This window comes from Musca domestica, unplaced genomic scaffold, assembly GCF_030504385.1.
Source record: "Musca domestica strain aabys unplaced genomic scaffold, Musca_domestica.polishedcontigs.V.1.1 112, whole genome shotgun sequence".
NCBI lineage: Eukaryota > Metazoa > Arthropoda > Insecta > Diptera > Muscidae > Musca > Musca domestica.
The window spans coordinates 1,939,894-1,964,533 of NW_026712140.1; the positions used below are offsets into that span (position 1 = coordinate 1,939,894).

Sequence of the window (24,640 nt, forward strand, 5' to 3'; positions counted from 1 at the left end):
TCCAGTGACAGCTCATTATATTGTTTACACGCTTACAAAAGCATTTTGGACATAATTTTCCAGAAAAAAAGCTATTCGTGATGGAATTTAAGCGTGATTTATTAATATTTAGTTGGAAACCCACAAATGGCTATCGTTAGATCAGTCCAGCATTTAAATGTGAATGAATCTTTTGTGTTTCGTACCATCGCTCGTTACCGTGATACTGGTAGCGTAGCCCGACGTCAAGGAAGTGAACGGAAGAAAACAGCAACATTAGCAGAAATGGTTCGAAAAGTAAAGAAGCGACTTGAACGAAACCCGCGTCGCAGTGGCCGAAAAATGGCTCGTGAGCTGAACATATCGCAATATTCCATTTGGCAAATATTGAAAAATGATCTCGGGGTGAAGCCATAGTAGTTCAAAAAAAAAAAAAACAAGAACTTACACCGCAACGAGAAAAAAGAAAGAAAATAGACTCAGAAGAGCTAAAAAGTTGCTTCGCTTCGCCGAAAGTGGTGAACTGCCGAATTCGGTTTTTTCCGATGATAAGACATCTGTTGTCCAGCAGTTTGTAAAAAACAAAATGATCGTGTTTACTTGCCAAAGAGGTCAGCTGAAAATGTGCACCTTCGGTTGACCACCAGAACTCAAGCGCCGGCCATGGTGTGGCCGCCATTACAGCCGATGGTCGCTCTCCGCTTGTATTAATTGACCCTGACATCAAAATAAATGCCGAATATTATCGCGAAAATTTTCTGGAGGGTGTATTAAAGATTTGGACACGCAAACATTTTGGCAGCAGACCTAGGACATTCCAACAAGACTCAGCACCATCGCACTCAGCACGCACCACCCGAGAATGGTTACAAAATTAGGTTTCTTGCTTCATGTTCAGCGCACAATGGCCACCAAAATCTCCGGATACCAATCCGTTGGACTATTGTGTCTGGAGTATTTTGGAAAACAAGGTTGGCACTAAAAATACCAAAGTGTCGATCACTCCAAGCAAGCGCTTCGCCGGGAATGGGCTAAAATACCACAGAGCAACATTCGGGCAGAGCATTAAGGCATTGAAGGCCTTAAATTGTGCTAAAGATGACCAACTCGAACAAATCTAAACTTATTGTAAAATTTGATGCTATTTCCGAAAATTTTTACTTCGTTCAATAAACTTAAAAAATGTAAAAATTATGGTGTTTGACTTTGTTGCTGTTTTTTTTATTTCACCCTGTAGATACAGCATGGAAATACCTCTGCTAAATTTTATAGAAATTGATTCAGATTTGGATATAGCTCCCATATCCCACCCGATTTCACGTTTATTATGCCTAAACAAATGCCTTCGACAAATTTAGTAGAATGCTATAGAAGGCTGCCATACATTTGTTCCTTTCGGCTGTAAATTATAACTGCTTTATCGATCATAGTTGGTACGTTTTAATTCTCATAAATTCCCCATAAAAAGTTTATTTGTTATATGTAGCTCTACTATATATGCCATGTGGTGTACGGTATCATAAAGTCGGCCCAGCTCGACATTGGCCTTTCTTTAACAAGCGAAAGGAAACGAGAAAAACTTATAATTTATCGATCAAAATTCATGATACATGCTGAAATAATTTAATTTAAGGAACTTACGATTAAATTACGCCTAGAACTAATTTTATGAAATTTGGTGGAAATCGATTCACATATAGCTTCCACAAGTGTATATCTCTTTTTTGTCTTGAAAATAAAGCCCCAAAAAGCTTTATTTTAAAATTCCATGAATATGATTGAATTAAATTAGAATATTCTAATAAATTTTCCATTCGTCCCACTTAAGACATCAATCGAATAGAAATTCTTGCGAACTAACTCTTCATGCGACAACTACCATCAAAAATTGAATCATGTTATTCAATCATTTAATTATCACTAATTGTACATTAAAGCTCTGCTAATGTCAATAAATTAACAATTAATTAATTTAAATTGCTACTTTCTGCACAGAGCTTTCAGAGCTCACAGACAGACAATGCGCTTTAAGTATTTGTTGAAGAGGAATGCTTTTAGATTTGTCGTTTGTCTTTGTTTATTCGTCCCCTCTCCTCATGCCCCCCTAAATTTCCAGACTATGTGTACTCACGAATGAGATTGAATTGAAAGAATTAACAAGGATTTCAAATTATTTCCGCATGGCTGCTTTCGTCACAAGACACAAAGAGTTTTGTCAAAGTGGTAGATGGATGTGACGCTGTTGTTAGCTTGGATATTAAAAATAAAAAAATAAGGTTTGTAAAATATCCTTTGCACACTGTGGATAATTGAAAGAAAAAAATACCTACCGTTAAGCTGGAGGTCTTCCATAGCTGATGACAAGTTTTAATACCCTGCATTAACCTGCAATATAAGAAAGAATTAAAGTCAGTTTTGTATATTATTAGCTATTGAAATGTTGTAACTACTAACGAAATAATGAAAAAGTAACATCTTATTTAAAAAAAATTGAAATTCAGATATGAAAGGGTATACTATTGAGCATGAATTATCCAGAATTAATGAAGTACATCATTTCAAACTTATCATTCCCAATGTTAAAGTTTTCTTAGTACATAAATTTAAGATAGGATACATGCGAGCAAAAATGTATTGAACATATGTGTCACCTGTAGTATTAACTAGTAATGACAACTACATACCCTCTGCATTATTATGCAGCAAATTCTTGTAAACTGAATGAGCCGAATAACTCATTTTATGGTAACGTAAATAAATTACCTTCTGCAGTTACAGTATGTTGAAAATAATGGATCATTCCTTAAAAAATTACTAGGCAAAAAGACTTAATTTACTGATTTTCAAGTAATGAGTAACGTCGACACAGAGTGAGTGTGTTTGAATACTAAACCGATAGTTGTGTACTGGAGATTAGACAAATGAAGTGAACATAACAGAAAGGTGGAAAATGCCAGCAATGATGACTGCAAACCATTCGCACTGCCGAATAAAAATGTCCCTACAAAATAAAATACCTTTATCTCGACATGAACTAAAAGATGGCAGCTTAAACATGCCCAACCTAAGGTCATTAATTTAAATCTCCGGGTTTGAAAAGAGAGAAAAAATAAGAAAACAGAGGAGTTTAAATACGAAGAGAAATAATGAGCAATGTTTGGATCAATTTCGATATACACTCGAATTATGGAATTTACAAATTTTTCAAGACGTTGTTAATTTTTTACAGAGCTTCCAGAAAGCATTGTTTTTAAACTTGATTATGACCCTGTATGGGGCTGGTTGTGTGCGATTTTTGTAAATTTCATAAGTTTGGCATCTTAACTTAATACACATATAAAGGTGAGTACAATTCAAGAAGTGATTTTTCACAATTTCCCCCCTTTGCGCAAAAATGAACTTAAGAAATGGGAGACCATTTCCCAGTTAGAGCCTAACGCATATTTATTCGAGATCTGATTTTGCCTAATTGGAATATGGAAGAAATTCGGAGGAAAGTACGAGAAGAAGTGGGTCAATATTTTTTATGATCGCTCCTCTCCTAACTTATTACCACTGGCTAAGTTTGGACTATATTAGGTAATCAGGATTCGAAATTAATGAAATTTTGTGAAGGAGGTACCAAAAAAAGTGGATTGACACACAAACTCAAACATGGAAAAAATATAGATAGGAGTTATTATCATTCCAAATGTTGCCTTTTTGTATAGAGAACAAATATTGTCACTTTTCGGTTCTGAATTATTTTTTATTTTCAAGTTTAGATACAAAAATCAAGTAAGAAAGCTGTATGTGCAGCCGGCCCGAACTTTGAATACCCTTCACCATTTGGAACGAATTTGGCAATTTTCAAAAAAATAAAATCCGATAAAAATGCTTTTAAAATCTTAAAAATTCCGAATGTAGCCTTTATATTAGGGTCTATACGTAGTCGTGGACCTGCACGAACAATTTTCTGTCATAGGTTGTAGTATCCGTTACGAACTTTAAATACCAAATTTGAGAGAATTCCGGTGCATAATGTCGCTAAAATCATCAAAGTACCGAATATCAGGAGATACCGTTATATGGGGCTATACGAATACGTTGACCTTCACCGACAATTTTCTGTCTTAGGCTGTACTATACATTACGAACTTCAAATAACAAATTTTAAACATTTTCGGTGAATAATGTCGTTAAAATCACCAAAATACCGAACATCGGGAGGTACCGTTATATGGGGTCTATACCAAAAGGTGGATCTACATGGCCTGGAATACAACAAGTGGCTATCGTTAGAGCACTCCAGCAAAAATACCTCGTGAGCTGAACATATCGCAATTTTCCAATTGGAAAATATTGAAAAATGAGCGGGTAAAGCCATTGAAATTCCAAAAAGTGTAAGAACTTACACCGCAACAAAAATAGACACAAAGGAATTACAAGCTAAGGAATTACTTCGCTTGGCCGAAAGTGGTGAACTGCCGAATTTGGTTTTCACCGATGAGGAAACATTCATTGTCCAGCAGTTTGTAAACAAATAAAATTATCGTGCTTACTTACCAAAGAGGTCAGCTTAAAATGTACAACTTCGGTTGGCCACCAGAACTGAAGCGCCGGCCATGGTGATGTGTGGGTCTCCATAGCAGTCGATTGTTGCTCTCCGCTCCAATTAATCGCCACGGTCAGAAGAAATGCCGAATATTATCGAAAATATTCTGGAGGGTGTATTAAAGCCGTGAGCACGCAGACGGTTTGACCGCAGACCTTGGACATTCCAACAGAACTCAGCACCATTGCACTCCACACACGCCACAAAAGAATGGTTACAAAATGAGGTACCTCGCTTCATTTCCATCACACAATTGCCACCATTGTCTGGAGTATTTTGAAAAGCAAGGTTGGCATTAAAAAATACCAAAGTGTCGATCACCTCATGCAAGCGCTTCGCCGGGAATGGGCCAAAATACCGCAGAGCAACATTGGGGCAGCGTGTGATGGTTTCATTGGTCGTTTGAAGGCCAAGGGCATAATTCGTGCCAAAGGTGACCAATTCGAACAAATCTAATCTTATTCTAAAATTTGATGCTATTTCCGACATTTTTACTTTCATTCAATACAATTAAAAAAAATGTAAAAATTATGACTTTTGACTTTGTTGCAGATTTTTTCCTCCGATTTACCTTTTATTGTGCACCAAATATGCAATATTAGCTCAAATCGGATGAAACTTTGCACTTACGACCAAATCGAGCATAGACACATATATGTGAAGTTTGGCGAAAATCGGTTCAAATATATCTCCCATATATATCCGATTTGTTATATCTGTTCTCCTCAGCTGTAATATGCACTTCGTAACAAAGATATTCGGACATATATATCAAATATAAATCAGCTATTCCTTTGCCAAATTTTATCGAGATCGGTTCAGATTTGGATCCTCTCATATATTAGTTCATTTGGTTTTGGATTATAACTATAATCATAGTTGGTATGATTTAATTCTCACAAATTCCCCATAAAAACTTTTATTTGTTATGTGAAGCTCTACTATTCATGCAAAATGGTGTAGGGTATAATAAGGTCGGCCCGTCCGACTATAAGACTTTTTTTACTGGTTTATCATGGAGTCACTATTGATTTCTTACCATTTTCTTAAAAGAAGACTCCACAAAATTGGATTAAATTAAAATTTAAATTAAAATAAACCGCAGTTTTTAAATTTATGTTCCATTCTTTTTTTCCGCTTTTCTTTTAAATCTTTAAATAGGAATTTTTATTTAAACCCATTTGCATTTCATCAATTTACCCCAAACATTTGAAACCCTTGTCCACAGACATTTAAATCACGTACCAAAGATAATACATGAAATGTTGGTTTATATTTGTCTAGAGATGTGTATGGGGCTAGGGCTGACGGAGACCACAAACTAAACCCGCAAGAGCAATAACAACATCTACATTTATACTCTTCGTTTTAGTACAATTGTAATTATTTTCCAAAAATATAAGGATAAATGTTGTCGAATTAATGAACGCATGAATGGATGGATAGATGGATGCTTCGTTGGTCGAATGAGGATTTGTTGGTTGAACATTTGAACCAACTACAGGCGACACATGACACAACTTAATGGTTTAGAATGTGTACTTTTATCCAAAACAAAGGCAATATCTGTTGTCTGCCACATACTCGTATGTATGTTAGTTGAATATGTACGATTATACAACCACTTACCACACATCTTAAGTGTAAGAGAGAGGGCATGGGAGGCTAAATGAATACTTATAACATGCTGTGTCTTTTGTGGCAAGTGATATTTCTACGTAAAACTGCATCACAAAGTCATGGCCTGCCAGTCAGACATTCGGCAGTTCCTAAGGCAAATAACATCGTCAGTTGATTGAGCTAACTGAGTAAAATAGAAAACATTTACTTAATGCTACTTGTCTTTGTTTGAAAATATTGTGTTTTTTTTTCTAATCTATTTGATATTTCATGCATGATACATCACTGATATATTTTGGGGGTTTTCTACCCCATTGCACATCCAATTTTCCGCAAAAATATTCAAATGTCAAAACTATAACTTAACAAGTAAGCAAAAGCTATAGTCGTGCGGGGCCTACAACACAACAGTATGTTATAAGCCCCCTTATGTCCAAATCCATATTGGAAGATTTCGCTTTTGAAATTAGGATTTTGACTAGGGACATTTGCCCAATATTTATGCACTCCGTCGTGCTGTTAGTTGTTGTAGTCAATTTTACAGCTAAACATAATCCAATGATCATCCAAAATGCTAGAATTCTTCCCTGTCCTTAACTCCCTTCACCGGCGTTTCGATTGGATTCAATTGTGTCATCGGAAAAACATTTCTGTTTTTGGATAATTTGAACCTCTAAATACTTTGCAATCATCTCCAAAAGCAAGAAGCTCCTCTGTATCTCCAAATGTAGACTCATCTATATGATTTGTTTGTCTACGATATTTGGCTATATTCGTCAACGAAATCATCATAAAAAAAACCAAAAGTTCGCCTCTTGTGTATTTCGGATATCGCCTGTAATTAATGCTGGTATTTTTTCACACAAAGTTAGTGGTCCACATAAAATTAGTGGTCTGGTTTATATTTGTGACCTTTAATGCGGCTGCAAAATCAGGAAAATTTTTAGTTGTTGGTCCATTTCAACTCCTAATATATTGCGGACATCTTTGAAAACAATAGGCCAAGCCCTTCTGAGCCTAATCCTACCTTTGTGAATAATTTCGTGAGCATCGGAAGATAACTGCAATCTGTATATAATATACCCAACCTGTGTTGTATGCTGAAAAAATATTACAAAATGTTCACTTCAATATTATAAGTCAAATTGAAAAAAATCACATGAGATAAAAAATATGAAAAAAAAAAAAATGTCACAAAATCTATATTAACATCATTATTGGAATATTTTTCTACTATATTTTTTAGATTTTATACTTTTATGTTAAGAGGGCATTTTGAATTGACAAAATTTGTCAAAATCGGTGCAGCCATTCTTGAGATATAAGCATTTTAAATAACATCCCCTTCCATTGTATATATTTCGCTATATATATATATATATCCGATATATTTACTATCTCGTAACGGTCAGAATTGACCTGTTCGTCAACTTGTGATTTCGCCGGGATAAAAAATATTCGCGGTTTAATAGCAAATTTGACTTTTATTTAACACAAATGTTGTAGCCACTAAATATTATCCGATGACCATCAAAATTGGAAGGCTTCTGCCCAGCCCTAATCTCTAGCCCCATGCTAGCTTCTGCTAAATCAGGAATTTTTTCAGTTTTTGGTTCATTTCAACCCCTAAATATTATGCGATCATCTCCAAAAGGGTTCTATTAATATAAATTTCGTGAAGATCGGTGAGATTGGAAGATCCATATATACTTTCCTATGTGGGAAATCAATATTTCGTAGTGTTACATAATTTTTGGCCCAATCAAACTTATAATATCCCCAACACATAGTGTTGTAGGGTATAAAAATAATTCAAAATTTGAAATGCCTAGATATAAAGAGCTCTAAACTAGGCTTGGTCCCAAATGTCATTGGTGACTTTGATCTAAAAACAGAATTCCAACAAATCCACTTGAAAATTGTGGATTGTAAACCATTTTGTTAACAAGTTTCTGAATGAAAGATGCAGCATATTACAATATTCCATTCGGAAAATATTCAAAAATGAGCTCTGGGTAAAGCCATTGAAATTCCAAAAAGTGCAAGAACTTACACCGCAACAGAAAGAAAATAGACTCAAAAGAGCTAAAGAGATGCTTCGCTTGGCCGAAAGTGGTGAACCGCCGAATTTGGTTTTCTCCGATGAGAAAACATTCGTTGTCCAGCAGTTTGTAAACAGCCAGAATGATCTTGTTTACTTGCCAAAGAGATCAGCTGAAAATGTGCACATTCGGTTGGCCACCAGAACAGAACTCAAACTCCGGCAATGGTCGCCCTCCGCTCGTATTAATCGACGATGGCATCATAATAAATGCCGAATATTATCGCAAAAATATTCTGGAGGGTGTATTAAAGTCTTGGGCACGCAAACATTTTGGCAGCCACCCACCACCCAAGAATGGTTACAAAATGAGTTTCCTCGCTTCATTTCCAGCGCACAATGGCCACCAAATCTCCGGATACCAATCTGTTGGACTATCTGGAGTATTTTGAAAAGCAAGATTGGCACTAAAAATACCAAAGTGTCGATCACTTCAAGCAAGCGCTTCGCCTGGAATGGGCCAACATACTGTGGAGCAACATTCGGGCAGCGTGTGACGGTTTCATTGGCCGTTTGAAGGCCATAATTCGCGCCAAAGGTGACAATTTCGAACAAATCTAAACTTATTGAAAAATTTGATGCTATTTCCGACATTTTGTGCTTTCATTCAATAAAGTTAAAAAAGAAAAATGTAAAAATTATGGAGTTTGATTTTGTTGCAGTTTTTTATCTCACCCTGTTTATATGGGAGCTATATCCAAATTTGAACCGATTTCAATATAATTTGACAAATGTGTATTCGTTTGAAATTCGGTCACATATTCCAAATTTCATTGAAATTAGAGATACATAGAATACATACATCAAATACATGAAATAGGCCGAAAATGTATATGGGAGCTATATCCAAATCTGAAACGATTTCAATATTATTAAGCAACCAAATTTGTTAGACTAGACAAATTCCATCAGACATTTCAAATTTCATTGAAATATGGCTTACACAGCGTGTTTAACGCAGCAAATACATGAAATCGGCCGAAAATATTTATGGGAGCTATATCCAAATCTGTACCGATTTCAATATAATTTTGTAAATTCATTTTTGTTTCAAAATCCGTCACACATTCCAAATTTGGAACCTGTACCTGTAATTTATCAATAGATATGTGCACATAAAATCTAAATGTTTGGGAGGTACCTCCAATTCTGATGCTATAGCTCAGGCGATTTTATAGTATACTTGGAAATTTTCAGGAAAATCTGTTCAGCGGTTTTGGAATCCATAAATTACAAAAAACAAACAAACATTTTCCTCTTTTATAGATATAGAAAAAGAAGATATAATTGCTCAAAATTTTTACCCGTTGCGGAGGTGGTATCAAAAGGAATGGAGCAATATTGTTTATTTTCGCACCTGACCCAGCATTGATACAAATATTGGGATTTGCAAAGTTTGAAAAAAATTGGATGATCTCTTATTGTTCCTGAAACGTATTCGGTCCAAAGAGATCCAGAATCTGAAACCGTTATTTCGTTAATGTACCTTTTTGTCATATCCAATTATTTATACCTTCAGTACCATATGACTATTAAAATGTTCCAAGTACCTGCTGACGCAGAGAACTACCTCCTGATGATTTTTCTATGAGACCGGGATTTTTCAACGAATATTTTTTAATGTTTCAACTTTTATGAAAATATTAATTCAATACTTTTTAAGGGACATTAAGGCAAATCTATCCATCCACTAACGTTTTCTAAAGTTTTGACGATTTCTTCAGAAATTATAGCAAATATTAACAAATATATGCAAATACCTGGCTAGGTCTCCAAAAATATGTCTTTGTTTCAAAATCTTTTTTCTACATTGCAATCGCAATAAATAGCTATTAAAAGGTTTACATGGATACCGAATGGGCCAAGTAGATCCACGTTTTGGTATAGCCCCCATAAAATAGTACCTCCCTATTTTCGGTATTTTGGTGATATAAGCGTCATTATTCACCGGAAATGTTTCAAATTTTGTATTTGAAGTTCGGAATGGATACTACAGCCTATGCCAGAAAATTGTCGGTGCAGGTCCGCGCCTTCATATAGCCCCTATATAACGCCACCCCCCGATATTCGGTGTTTTGATGATTTTAGCGACATTATTCACCGGAATTGTTTCAAACTTGGGATTTAGAAATTCGTAATGGATACTACAGCTTATGACAGAAAAAAAGTGTCTATATAGGACCACGACTTCGTATAGTCTCCAAATATTGGCACCTCCCGATATTCGGTATATTGATGATTTTAGCGACTTTATTCACCGGAATTGTTTCAAATTTGGTATGTGAGCTTCTAAATGGATACTACAGCCTATGGCACAAAATTGACTATGCAGGTCCAGGAGTTTGTAAGGCCCCACATATAACTGCCTCCCTATATTCGGTATTTTGACGATTTTAGATACAATACTCACCGAAATTGTTTGAGATTTTGTATATGAAGTTCGTAATGGACAGCTACAGGCTGTAACAGAAAATTGTCTATGCAAGTCCAGATCTTCGTATACCTCCGATGTAACGGTACCTCCCTATGCACGGTGTGTTGATGATATTATCTACATTATTCACCGTTTATTTCAAGTTTCGAATTTGAATATGGTAATGGCTTCTGACAACGTCGTATAAACCCCAATATAACGGCTATATTCGGTATTATTAGGATTTTAACAGGATTTTTAACGGTTTTTTCTTGAATATTTCCAAATTCGTTCAAATGGTGGAGGGTATTCAAAGTTCGGCCCGGCCGAACTTACTGCTTTTTAACTGTTTTTATTGTTGTTGCGACTAAAGAGATTTTTTCACAATTAGTTTTCTTTTGAAGATATAATATTTTTCGATAAAAATTCTTTATGGATAAAGGTTAATATTATTAAATACCTTAGAGAATTTTGAGGATTTCCTGTAAGAATTTCATTCAAATGTTCAACATCTAACTGTTTCTGTTTTTTTTGCTGGAACATTTGTATTTCGGCTGAATATTTAACTTCGTTTTACCAAGAAAACTTTTGCATATCGGAAACAATCAAATCATAGAAAAAAATTGTGCATATAGTCAAGCACTATTTGCTGTTTATTTCTTTTTTTCGAAAGCACCTTTCAATGAAATCAAAACAAAAAGTACTTGTGTTATTGAACGCTACCCCTTCTTTTACGTCCATTCAATTTGCAAGGATATACAATTTGTACATTAATATTGCAGTTGGGTTCGGCTTCCTGATGGCCAAATTACTGCTAACCACAGGACTGAATACATCAGCAATTCAAAAGCTCTGCCATTCGGTATTTTGTTTACATTACCAATTCAGAAGAAAACATTCATTTCGAATGCATTACACATGTCGTACATATGTCAGTCAGTCAGTTAGTCATAGACTGGTCAATGACGAAGTCAAAGGAATGTTGTTAAGAATGTTCGAACAAAAAAAAAAAAAAAAAAAAAAACAAAATGGAATACTAACTACCGTCTATCATCTATGTTGAAGCTGACAAGCACTTTATTAAATTTCCTTTAGAGTTGTTGTTTTTGCTCAAAAAATTTTCAGGGCTTTTCTATCTATCTCCTCAACTTGTGCTGTAAATGTTTTCCACATACTTATGAAATATGCAATTCCTGACGACTTTTATGACCTACATCACATACAGAAGGGGTATAATTTTTGGTTGCTCATTAAATTTTGTTTACAGGGAGATGAGTTAAACAAAAGTGACGAACCTGAACAATTATTAGTTTGTAAAGAAAGGAAACTCCTTATCATGTCAAAGTTAAATTGAAAATCTATAAAAAAAATAGGAGTCAATATAGGTCTAAATTTTGGTATAGTCCCCATATAACTATACCTTCAGATATTCGGAATTTTGATGATTTGTGTTACACATTTCATCGGAAAATGTTTCAAATTTGTAATTTAAAGTTCCTAATGGGTACTACATTCAATGACAAAAATTGCTCAATCAGGTCCACGTTTTCGTAAAGTCCCCATAAAACGGTACCTCTCTAAATTCGGTATTTTGATGATTTTAGCGACATTATCCACTGGAATTGTTTCATGTTTCGTATTTGAATAGCGTACTGGCAAATGACAAAAATCGCACAAACCCATATTTTTTTTGAAAATTTACAATTTCATTCCGATTGGTGGAGGGCATTAAAAATTCGGCCCGGTCAAACTTACTGCTTTTTCACTTGTTTCATATTTTTGCATCAGAAAACGAATATTTTTGTATTTTATATCCTCCTACTTATAAAAAAATTACTGCCACAAAAATCAACGAGTAAGGAAAAATTAAAAGTCGGGCGGGCCGACTATATGATACCCTACACCACTATGCATATTTAGTAGAGCTCCCGTAACAAAATAACTTATTTCAAGTAGATTATACCACCTATCAACATTTTGCTTAAGAACAGTTATAGTTTGCTATAGAGTACATGAAATCATGATAGAAGAAGGCTAATATTAAACCAGTAAAGAAAGTCCTAAAGTCGGGCGGTGCCGATTTTATGATACCCTACACCACTTTGCTAATTTAGTTGAGCTCCACTTAATAATTAAAAGTTTTTATGGGAGAATTCAATCATACACGCTATGATTATAATTATAATTTAAAATTCAAAGGACTAAATATGCCCAAGCATTTGTATCTTTTAAATTCGGACTTGTATTGCCCATTTGGTGCAAAATTAATTTGAAATCAGATAAAGATATATATGGGAACTATATCCAAATCGGAACCGATCTCGATAAAATTTGGCAAAGATAGTTTTGAACTGTATTTGATATATTTCCATGAATATCGTTGTTACGGAGTGCATATTACGGCTGTAGGTAACAGATACAACAAATCGGATGAACAATATATATGGGAGCTATAGCTATATCTGAACCGATCTTCACCAAATTTGGCATACTACCTTCTAGACTAAATTCGGTCGTATGTAATATTAGACGTTTGGTGCACAATAAAAGGTAAATCGGACGAAGTTATATATGGGATCTATATCCAAATCTGAACCGATCTCGATAAAATTTAACAAATATATTTCTGAGCTGCATTTGATATATTTCCCCAAATATTGTTGTTACAGAGTGTATATTACGGCTGCGGAGGACAAAAATAACAAATCGGATGAACAATATATATCGGAGCTATAGCTATATCAGAACCGATTTCGATCAAATTTGACATACTTACTTTGTCATACTAATTTGGTTGTATGTGCAAAATTCCATACTATTCGGGCTGATGTTACACGTTTGGTGCACAATAAAAGGCAAATCGGACTAAAGGTATATATGGGAGCTATATCTAAATTTTTACCGATTATCAAAAGGAACTATGGGTCTATCTCGTTTTCTTTTGACTGTTACAAACAAATGCACAAAGACATAATACCCTTGTGGTGTAGGGTATAAAAATAAATATCGGAGCCGAGTTGAACAAAATGGAAACGTACGTCCCGAAATTTACTCCATTTGGGCTGATATTAGCCATTATTTGCACAATAAACCTGAAATCGGATAAGGGATATATAAGGGAGCTACATCCAAATCTTAGACAAGTTGCTTGAAACCTATCAGCAAATTAAGTTAACCTAAATCGGTGATTTTTAAAAAGGATTTTTTTACTAAGATATCTAACTAACAAAATACCGACAAAGTGGACGAAAACTGCGAAAAAAGAATCTTAGTTACATTTCTTTGTAAGGTACTTCATATCTCAACTCCTTGCAAAATATTGTCCCATTTCCAAGTCAATCAAGATTTTTTTTGCGAAATCTATTTGAGGAATCTCTCTTTGCAAATCCTTTGCATTTCATTGCTTCGAGCGTTAATTGCTGTTTGGTAGAAGAAAAAAATGTTCTCTGTATTTGCAAACAACAAATTGTGTTATGATTTTGTAAATTCTTCACTTTGTACTTATGACACGACTTGATATGGATGGCATTCTTGGAATATCGCACCCAACTATTTGACAACCAGTAGTTGTTTGCTGCATATTTTAATACCGCCCACATACACACACACACAACATGTACACAACATTTTATGCATGCATATTCATGCATGCATGCATTTCATACAAAAATATGGATCCCCAACTGGTTTTTCCTTTTTATACCCTCCACCATACTATGGAGGGTATATTAATTTTGTCATTCCGTTTGTAACTCCTCGAAATATTCATGTCAGACCCAACAAAGTATATATATTCTTGATCAGCGTAAAATTCTAAGACGATTTAGCCATGTCCGTCTGTCTGTCTGTGTGTCTGTCTGTCTGTCTGTCCGTCTGTCTGTCTGTCTGTTGTAATCACGCTATCTTTCGAACAAATTGAGATAGAAGTCTAAAATTTTGCACACATATATATTTTCCCAGTAGGCAGGTTAAGTTCGTAAATGGGCCATGTAGGTCCAAGTTATCATATAGCCCCCATATAACGGTACCTCCCGATATTCGGTATTTTGATGATTTTAGCAACATTATTCACCGGAATTATTTCAAATTTGGTATTTGAAGTTCGTAATGGATACTACAGCCTAAGACAGAAAATTATCTGTGCAGGTCCACGTCTTCATATGGCCCCCATATAACGGTACCTCCCGATATTCGGTATTTTGATGATTTTAGCGACATTGTTTACCGGAATCGTTTCAAATTTGGTATTTGAAGTTCGTAATGGATACTTCATCCAAAGTCAAAAAATGAGCCATGTAGATCCACGTCTTCATATAGCCCCCATATAACGGTACCCCCCGATATTCGGTATTTTAATGATTTTAGCGACATTATTTACAGGGATTCTTTCAAATTTCGCATGTGAAGTTCGTAATGGATACTTCAGCCCATACCAGAATATTGTCTGTGCAGGTCCACGTCTTCGTATATCCCCCATATAACGGTACCCCCCATGTTCGGTATTTTGACGATTTTAGCTACATTATAAACAGATTTTTCTTCATGTTCGCATTTAAATATTGTAATAATTTATGACAAAAGTTGCCTATGCAGGCCCACGTCGTCGTATAAGCTTTCGGTATTTTTAAGATTTTAACAGAATTTTTAACGGTTTTTTTTTTTTTTTTTTTTTTTGGAAATTGCCAAATTTGTACCAAATGGTGGAGGGTATTAAAAGTTCGGCCCGGCCGAACTTACAGCTTTTTTACTTGTTGCATCTAAACATGTCCAGCGGCGACATTTTAATGGAAATGCAAAGTAAATAGTTTTCACAAATGTCTTTTGAAAGACCAAAGAAAACTCCGAACTGAACTGAATATACTGATGTGCTTGCTGCTCATCAAAAATTTATCAACAACACTTTTTCGTTATAAAAAGAAAAATTAAAATAACATACACGTACACTTTGTCATTTCGAAGTGGTGAGAAGAATTGTGGAAAAGGAAAACAAAAATAACATGAATTGCATAAAACTTATGTTTTTTAAACACGGAAAACAACTCAAGTGATTGAGAACTAAAAAAACTCTGATATTTAGATATAAAAGGGAATGAATAAAAAACGAGACACTCAAAAATTGTGTTAAATATGTGTATATATACATTACACAGTGCGACAAATTTTAATTCTTTTAATAATTATAGGAAAAATCTAGTGGATTCTGAAAGTGTGACTAAAAAAGAAGACGAGTGAAGCGGCAGAGTGACCTAAATAGAGTGACCCCACCATTCCATCAAGAGCCACCAAAGAGGTATTTTTGGGTGGTAACTATCCTACCAGAGTGAGATAAAGTTAGTAAAAAAGCTGTAAGTTCGGCCGGGACTAACTTTTAATACCCTCCACCATTTGGTACAAATTTGGCAATTTCCAAAAAAAGAAAATCCGTTAAAAATTCTTTAAAAATATTAAAAACGCCGAATGCCTATACGATGACGTGGACCTGCATAGCCGACTGTTGTCATAAGTTATCACAATATTTAAATGCGAAACTTGAAGAAAAATCTGTTTATAATGTAGCTTAAATCATCAAAATTCCGAATATAGGGGGTACCGTTATATGGGGGCTATACGAAGACGTGAACCTGCACAGACAATTTTCTGGCATGGGCTGAAGTATCCATTACGAACTTCACATGCGAAATTTGAAACAATCCCGGTAAATAATGTCGCTAAAATCGTCAAAATACCGAATATCGGGGGGGGTACGGTATATGGGGGCTATACGAAGACGTAGACCTACATGGCCCATTTTCTGTTTTATGCTGCAATATCTATTACGAACCATACCAAATTTGGAAATACCAAATTTGGAATGATTCCATTAAAGAATGTCGCTAAAATCATCAAAATACCGAATATCGGGGGGTACCTTTATATGGGGGCTATACGAAGACGTGGACCTGCACAGATAATTTTCTGTCTTAGGCTGTAGTATCCATTACGAACTTCAAATGACAAATTTGAAACAATTCCGGTAAATAATGTTGCTAAAATCATCAAAATACCGAATATCGGGAGGTACCGTTATATGGGGGCTATATGATAACTTGGACCTACAAGGCCCATTTACGAACTTAACCTGCCTACTGGCAAAATATACATGTCTGTAAAAATTTACCCTGGCTGGGTAACATGGTGACATGGCTAAATCGTCTTAGAATTTTACGCTGATCAAGAATATATATACTTTGTTGGGTCTGACATGAGTATTTCGAGAAGTTACAAACGGAATGACAAAATTAATATACCCTCCATAGTATGGTGGAGGGTATAAAAACTGCGAAAAAGTCAAATGCCATAATTTTTACATTTCATTACCCTACACCACAAGGTGGTCAGGGTATTATGTATTTGTGTTTTTTATACCCTCCACCAAAAAAGGTATGGAGGGTATATTAAGTTCGTCATTCCGTTTGTAACTCATCGAAATAATCATTTTAGACCCAACAAAGTATATATATTCTTGATCAGCGTAAAATTCTAAGACGATTTAGCTCTGTCCGTCCGTCTGTTGTAATCACGCTACAGTCTAAACGAATTAAGATAGGAAGCTAAAATTTTGCACATATCTCTCTTTTGTCTGCAGGCAGGTCAAGTTCGAAGATGGGCTATATCGGTCCACGATATCGTATAGCCCCCATATAACGGTACCCCCGATATTTGGTATTTTAATGATGTTAGCCACATTTTTCAATGGAATTGTCTGAAAATCCACACAAGTAGTTCCTTGTGGGTACTTTATACCTCGGCAGAGAATTATCTATATAGGTCCACAATATCGTATAGCCCCCATGTAACGGTACCCCCGATATTCGGTATTTTGATGATTTTACCCACATTTTTCAACGGAATTGTCTGAAAATCCACACAAGGTGTTCCTTGTGGGTACTTTATACCTCGGCAGAGAATCATCTATATAGGTCCACAATATCGTTTAACGGTACTCCCCTATATTCGGTATTTTGATGATTGTAGCCACTTTTTCCAATAGAATTATCTGAAAATCCATACAAGGAGTTCCTTGTGAGTACTTTACACGCAGACATAGATTTGTCTTTATAGGTCCACAATATCGTATATCCTCCCATATATTAGCACCTTCCTATATTAGATATTTTAAAGATTTTAAAATAATTTTTATTGGATTTAATTTTTGTGAAAATTTTCTAATTCGTTCCAAATGGTGGAGGTTATTCAAAGTTCGGCCCGGCCGAACTTACTTGAATTCCATCACGAATAAATTTTTTCTGGAAAATTCTCACCAAAATGCTTTTGTACGCTTGTAAACAATATAATGAGCTGTAGTAAAAGTAGATCTTACAAGGCCATATTTGTATCGAAGACCTTTCGGAGGTTTTATGAATCGAACTCCTTTTAGAAGAGTTTCTTAATGACTATGACCTTTAGGTCTTACAGGGAGAGAGTAATATTTTTGTGATTTATTTGCACTGAATACCTTCTATAGACCTTCTACGGGCCGAAATTCTTTCAAATGTCGTTTTATGTGGATAGAAAATTTAAAATGTTGTGCAGAACTTCTCCGTACTAAGGACCTTTTTCTTGTCTTCGGTTGAAGAAGGTCTTCGACTGGCCTTAAATGGAGAGAGGACCGTTGACTGGTCTTCTATGAGTAGAAAACATTTTGAAGGATATCTATGGAAAATATAGCTTTTCTGGCAGATCTTCTATGAACAAACGACCTTCATATGAACAGAAACCTTTCTTTCACAGATAGAAGACCTATCAAAGGTATTCTATGGACAGAGTGAGAGACTATTTAGAAGATCTCTTGCATGTCTTATGTGGGCCCTAAGTCTTTTACAGGTCTTCTGCGAGCCGAAGATCTTTTGCAGGTCTGCTATAGTCCGTAAACATCTTGCAGGTCCTCAATTGGCGGAATATAGGTTTCCTAAAAACCGGCCATGTGCAAATAGGTTTACAACCCTCCTATGTATAGAAGTGCTTGCTGTAACTTCTCTTAAGATAAGCGGTTATTTTAAGCCGTTTTATAGTTCTTCTATAAATTAATGGATTTCTACCGGTGGATGTCTTCTATGATTGGAACATATATGCACAATATGTAAATGTATACATATGATATGATATGAGTTTTAAATACAGCTTACAAATCAAATATGTACTTTTAAAAACTTTGACAGAAATCCCTTAAAACCATTGAAGGGACTTAACTACACGAAACAAATATAAACACATGTGTTCTGTGGTTTTCGGAAAACCAATAATTTCCCTCCCGCCCCCCAACCTTATGAGACTTAACACCTGTAACTACCACAGCTTCCGTCATGTGATATCAGAATACCGGAAATTTGTTTGAACCAAATTCAGATTCATTTTGGTTTGGCATTTGGTTATGAGAAACAGAAGCAGAACAAATGTTTGAAATTAGAATCGAAAGCAAAGAGACAGACAGCAAATAAAGTACCCCAGCCAGAAAGCAACACAAATTCATCACCATACGACATTCTGGGAAAGAAACCCAGAAAAAAAGAAACACATGAAATTGTAAATATCAATCAAACGTCACTGCGGTTTCCATCCAAGTTTTGCCTCAACATATTTATCCAACATGCCCAGACGTTTGTCTTTGGTGTGGTTGTGGGATTGCTTTTTTTTTCTCTCGTTTTATTTCGAATTGTATATTTTCGCCCAATTGAGTACTTTTGTTCGTTTTCGTTTTTTTTACAGATGTTGAAATGTGCGTAAATATGTGTGCGTCTGTGTACTTTTAAATGTTTAATGTTTTTGTGCCAAAAGTTTTTTCTTCAGTATTTACCAAATTATTCACATTTGGGGCATGTATTTTAAATATTTTAATTTGGGTAAATTAGTAGACTGAGTTGGACATCTGTTGCCAAGAATTTTTTTTAATGAAATATTTGCAGGTCATTGCTTAAAGGGGTATTGTAGTATTTATTTTATGTTAAAATTAGGTATAATAGGAAAAGATATTATAATACAGGGTGACATAAAAAACTGCAACAAAGTCGAACGCCATAATTATTACATTTTTTATTAAATTTTATTGAAAAAACGCAAAAAATGTCGTATATAGCATCAAATTTTAGAATAAGTTTGCATTTGTTCGAATTGGCCACTTTTGGTACGATTTATGGCCTTTAAACGGCCAATGAAACCGTCACACGCTGCCCGAATGTTGCTCTGCGGTATTTTGGCCCATTCCCGGCGAAGCACTTGCTTGAGGTGATCGACACTTTGGTATTTTTAGTGCCAACCTCACTTTACAAAATACTCCAGACATAATAGTCCAACGGATTGGTATCCGGAGATTTGGTGGCGATGGTGGCTATTGTGCGCTGGAACTGAAGCGAGTAACCTCATTTTGTAACCATTCTTGGCTTTACCTAGAGCTCATTTTTCAATATTTGCTGAATGGAATATTGCGATATGTTCAGCTCACGAGTCACTTCTTTGACGTCGAATTACATTACCAGTATTAGGACAACGAGCGATGGTGCGAGACACAAAAGTTTTATTCACATTTAAATGCTGGAGTGCTCTAACGATAGCTACTTGTGGTTTTCCAGCCAAATATAAAGAAATCACACTATCACGCTTGAATTCCGTCACGAATAATTTTTTTTCTGGAAAATTCTCACCACCAAATTGCTTTTGTATGCTTGTAAACAATATAATGAGCTGTCACCTGAAAAATTTTAACAGCTGTCGGACGAGTAGCTTAAAAATGACAGCCGTCTGAAGTTGGCGGTAGTTTTTTCATCTCACTCTGTATATTTAGGGCTTCAAATGGACCAAAGTTTCCTGATATTGCAGTGGTTCTGCAGGTCACAATTATAAACCAATAGGATGGGGTTTAGAACAGCGCAGAAGTGTAGAATTTTGGACGACCTTTGAATTATATTTAAAGGGTAAAATGGACCTCAACTTTTGTGTGAAATTATTTTGGGCACCTAGCAGCACGACATTGAGTCTTAATATAAGGAAAATATTCCCGATAAAAAAAACAAGTAAGCAAAGGCTACAGTCGAGCGGGGCCGACCGTTGAATACCCTACAGCACTATAATAAACGATTCTGTTTATATAGGCGAGAAACTCGAAAGAATTCCACAAGATATTGTGACAAATAATAAAAGAAAACCATCAGATTTCGTTCTCTAATTTTCGAATAATATCAACTTAAACTAATTTGCTCATTTCCAATTTATTGGTAATTAAATTGTCTTCCTAGATCTGGAACCAATATTTCCCAAAGACCTATAATCTCTCAGAAGTGGCAAAAGATTAACATTTATTATTGGTTTTTGACTGCATCTATATGAGATACAGACATTTGACTATATTCTTCAATTAAATCAGCGTTAACGAAATAGTCAGAAGTGCGTCTTTCCTGTATTTGTGAATTCTCCAAAAAGCCTCTGAAATGGACATTTTAGTATTTTGTCTACAAAAGTTGGCAAACTATTTCACACATTGAATATTTTTGAATGGCCATCCAAAACTGATTGGCTTTTGCAATGTCCGGTAACCCCCATTCAAATGTGCGTGAGGATCGGACGATAATTACGACCTGCTGGCGATCATCTCCAAAAAGAGTAGGCTTCTATTCTGACCCTCATCTTATCCCCATGCAAAATTTCGTAAGGATCGGGCCATAAATGCGATCTGTATATGATATCCTGATATCCTAACTACTTAATTTTGTTAGCTGTAGAAATATTACCAAATGTTTAATTCAAAATGAAAATATGCCAAAAATATGACAAAATTGAAAAAATATGAGAAAATATTACAAAATCAATATTTTCATCTTTAGAGAGATATTTTTTATGCGATTTTTTTAGACGTTTTTTCTTTCCTGCCAAGAGGCCATTCTGAATTAATGAGAACTGTCGAAATCAGTTCAGCCGTTCTCGACATATAAGAGATCTTTCAAGCATATCTTCTTTGATAGACATATATATCGCACATATTTTGCTATATATCCGATTTGTTGGATGTTAACATCAATGTAAAGATCGGAAGTAACCTTGTCATGGCTTTGTGATTTTCAAGCATATCTTCTTTGATAGACATATATATCGCACATATTTTTCTATATATCCGATTTGTTGGATGTTAACATCAATGTAAAGATCGGAAGTAACCTTGTCATGGCTTTGTGATTTCGGCGGGATTACGAAAAATTTTGAATTTTTCAACACAAAATATATGGTGTCGATTGGTCTATAATTGCGACCTGTATAGCTACTGCAAAATCCGACATTTTTTCAGTATTTGGTCCATTTCAACCCCTAAACATTTGGCGATCATCTCCAAAAGAAATAGGCTTCTATTCTGACCCTAACCCCACCTTCGTGCAAAATTTCGTAAGGATCGGGCCATAATTGCGACCTGTAGCGTGATTACAAATTAACATGGACAGACGGACGGACGGACATACATAGCTAGGTCGACTCAGCTCGGCGAAACCAATATTTCGAGGTGTTACATAAATTCTGGCCCAATCAAACTTATAATACCCCCAACACATAGTGTTGTAGGGTATAACAAGGGTAACATTTGTTTAGGACGGTATGATATTATTTCAAATAATCGAAGAAAATGGGTTTGGACCTTATGAGGTTTTCCTATTTATTCTGGTGTTGTAGGGTATCACATGGTCCGCCCGCACGTCTATAGCCTCTGCCTACTTGTTTAATGATACAATACCATGATAGAAGACCTTTCTAGATAGAAGACCTTGAAACCCTATTTTCTGGTGAGAAAACATTTAAGGGATTTTCCATTCTCAAAATATTGGTATGTGTGGTATTCAAAAGACCTTCTGTTTTTCGAAGGATAAAGTGCCTTAAAAGACCTTTGGTGGACAGAGGACTTATAAACTGTCATTCCTTCGATGAAGCCTTATAGAAAACATATTTTTTAGTGAGAAAATATATAGAAGATCTTCCATAGATAGAAAGACCTTAACAATTCTTCTATAAATAGATCACATTTAAGAAATCTCCTACAAAAAAACTTTCAAAGAGCATTCATGATATTAAAGTTTCAACAGATATCTTTGACCCTGTGTAGGTGAGGTGTCAAAAGTAATGAACCAATTTCGTCCATTTCTCACATTACCTAAGGCTCCTTCAAATATTGAGCTGAGAAAAACTTGAACTATTCTCTTCTGGAATTTTGAACTTTTTTGTGGGATATAATAATTGAAAATCTTGAAATTTGATCCATAACCCATAACCTGAAATTTTATTATAAAGTTAAAGTTTAACTTTTTTCTTTACCCAAATAACTAATTCTCACTGTCTAAGAACAAATAAAAGCCTCTTAAATGTTTGTGTACCAACAAATTTGACCCATTTCCTGTGTAGGCGTTGAAAGTGTGTTTGTGTGTGTGTGTGTACTTTAAACAGTTCATTTTGTACGTCATTCATTCACGCGTTCCCCAAACGTGTCCATGGCGCAGACTAAAATATTGAAATTTCATTCATTTGTTATCACATCGTTCTAGTGATTTCATTGGCAGGCTTGCTGCCTCCATCATTCTGGCAGCTGGTGGGCCAGCCATTCAGTCAGCCACTTACTCAAATTACTTCGTTTAGTCTTCTTACGCATTTTTCTTCTTTGCATTTGACGTGGGAACAATTCTTGGCATATTTAAAATTATTTGCATTTCGTGGCGAGTCAAACACGCTTTTCCATCTTACCCGAAGGCAGTACGAAGGGGTACATGAATGAGTGGCAGACAGTAGATGAATGCGAGAGCTTGGTTAACTGAATATTTGATAGGTTGACTGGCAGGGTTGGTTGGCTGGGTTTAAAGGTGCCAGGTGTATGGGTGGGCTAACTAAATTAACATGAAAACACTTTCTTAAGTTCTTTTTTTCAATATCTTTCTTTAAATGTCTGTCATGTGCTTGGGTTCCATTTTTCGCTTCTTTAAAATGTACTCCATTTATTTGTTATTTTGTAAAGTTTGTGTTTCTTTTATAACATTTAATTTGATTTCGCTTTGGCACAGAGTGAATAACATAAGTAATGGTATTGGGGCGTGCCTCAATTCGTTTTCAATGATAAATCTTTGTCTGGTCGGATTTTTATGAAGGGCGTAGCTTTAATTTTTTTTGAAGGGAGATTTTTTTGAAGGTGCAAAATATAACAGTTTAAGAAATGTACATAGAAATAGAAAAATGAAAAAAGGCTTAAAAGATGAAATTCTTAATTGTTATAATTTAATATTTCTATTCTTCGTAAAATATTAAGCCTGTTATATTTTGTCCCTTCAAATAACAAAATCCTGAGAAAGCCTCTTTTAAATTATGTCATTTTAATCCCCCTCTCTCAGATTACTTCCTACGCTAATGAATGCCACATATTTTATCCTCAACCTTTTTTACTCAATTTTTTGTTCCTCTTTCTTTTGATTTATATATTAACATATTTTTTTCTTTTATTTGCAGTTTCCATAAGAAAGTTTCTTGGCAACTCTAAAAAGGTAAGTTTTTTCCTAACAGCTTCTCCATCAACACATTTTAAGTAAATGTTTTTGTTACATTTTATTTTATAGCTGCCTCTAAAAAGCTATTATCATATTTTTATGGAGATCACTCTAAATAAAATAAAGAAATACTGTAGGTTTGGAGAGAAATGAAAAAAATGGGATTAGGCAGACCTAAACAGTTGTGTCCCAATACAACAAATATTTTCCGCACAATTTATTTTGTATTAGGTTTGAAAAAGGCTTTAAGATTTGATTTTTGTTAGCAGATATGTGGTGAATGGCTGGAGTCACTATTCTGTAGATAAAATGCCTTATTCATATTTTCTGTTGATAGATATAGAAGTCTTTTGAAGACGCCTTTCAGTCCTTCTGTGGTTACAACAACGTAAAAA

At 35.1% G+C, this 24,640-nt stretch overlaps 1 protein-coding gene across 2 annotated transcripts in view; it reads left to right on the top strand.

The window, feature by feature from the left end:
* LOC101894508 (cGMP-specific 3',5'-cyclic phosphodiesterase) overlaps positions 1 to 24,640 on the top strand; it is a 219,042-nt gene that overhangs the window by 45,364 nt on the left and 149,038 nt on the right. For both annotated transcript variants that reach the window (XM_059132180.1, XM_059132181.1), the window contains one exon: positions 24,208 to 24,242. The gene's annotated coding sequence lies outside the window, so the exon portion shown is untranslated. The remainder of the gene's footprint in view (positions 1 to 24,207; positions 24,243 to 24,640) is intronic.